The 1,432-nt window shown below is 28.3% G+C and overlaps 1 protein-coding gene across 1 annotated transcript in view; it reads left to right on the top strand.

Moving 5' to 3' along the window:
• Positions 1–1,432, top strand: part of LOC117182710 (glucagon-like peptide 1 receptor) — a gene marked incomplete at both ends in the record, with an annotated part of 6,046 nt that overhangs the window by 3,467 nt on the left and 1,147 nt on the right. The window lies entirely within an intron of this gene.

Below are 1,432 nucleotides of genomic sequence, written 5' to 3'. Positions count from 1 at the left end.
GAAAATTAAAATTCGAAAATTTTTTCTAAAGCCTCCAGGGGACTTCGTTTTCGCACGAAAAAATTTTATGTGCCCTTATTGCATCCGGACCCACAATTTTCCCTCCGCTGAAGAGCAGTGGTGAGATCCCCCTCTCGAGATGTAATAGCGGCGGATATAAACGCAGTTCCAGTGTATACAATACAAAATTTAACCATTTCGTTAAAAATTCATCTATTGTAGTAGAAATTTCATCTTTCTTTGAAAAAATGCAACTGTTTAGTTAAAAATTGATTTTCTTTGTTTGAGGATTCAACTATTCGTTTCAAAATTTTTTTTAAAGCATTTTTTTAAGAACTCATTGAAGATTTCAACTCAACTTTCATGAGAACCAATACTTTCAGGTTAAAAATTAAATTTTTTGTTGGCAATGTAATTATTTGGTTGAAATTACAAGCAATTGTTAAACAGTCATCTTTTATGATAGAATAGTCTTGAAAAATTTGAAAATTTGACGCTTGTTTCTGAAATATTATTTTATTCTGTTTATACGTATAAGATCCTATGTTCAAAATACTAAAAGATTGAAATGCTAATATTTGAATGATAATTGTGAGAGAAAATAAAAAATTGGTCAATGATAAATCAGGGAATTTTGAAAATAAAGTTTTCATCCTGCAAAGCGTGTATTACCTTAGATACAAAGAATTCCCATTGGATTTAAATCCCATATCTTATTAATTCTGGAAACCATAAATTACGTACAGTAAGGAGAAAGGGGGCGTAGAACATTTTATGTTATTTGCAGGGGGAACGGGTGGGGATTTGGAGAAGGCCTATAATCCGTTACGTAATTTTCCATATTTTTCAATTAGAATACCTTCACAAAATATACACTAACCTTTCAAAAGCTGATCGCACTTAATTCTCTGTTCTTCCTGAAAAATTTCAAATTCTCTCTGCAAATCGTCCAATGTCTTAGCCATTTTTATCTGAAAAATATGATTAAGTAACTGAACATCATAAAGGAAAAATGAATTTTTTAATTATCTGAAAAAAATAATTCCGTTGATTATATATATTTTTTTTGTCGATTTGTATTACCTATACTAACTGTATTAAAAGTTTAAAAACAGCATTCTCAAGAAAAGTTTTTAAAAATTCATGAGAAAATTGCTTTTTGAGCAACTCAAATCTTCTGATATTCTCGGAAAAAATATTACCACAGATCCATTTTAAATTAGACCTTTTCGTATAAAATGGCTTTGGTCATTATATAGCAATTTCTTTCAAGGGTCAACCGAAATTAAAAGGATTTTTTATCGGGTAAATTTATTTCCATTCGATTTATTTTATTTGTATAATTAAACAATATGTTTTGTTTAAAATTCAAAATTTATAATATGTAGTTCCTCGAAACAAAGTGTATATTATTATATTATATAAGTATATA

This window comes from Belonocnema kinseyi, chromosome 2 (genome assembly GCF_010883055.1).
Source record: "Belonocnema kinseyi isolate 2016_QV_RU_SX_M_011 chromosome 2, B_treatae_v1, whole genome shotgun sequence".
Lineage (NCBI taxonomy): Eukaryota > Metazoa > Arthropoda > Insecta > Hymenoptera > Cynipidae > Belonocnema > Belonocnema kinseyi.
This window is presented reverse-complemented; position numbering and strand designations above follow the sequence as displayed.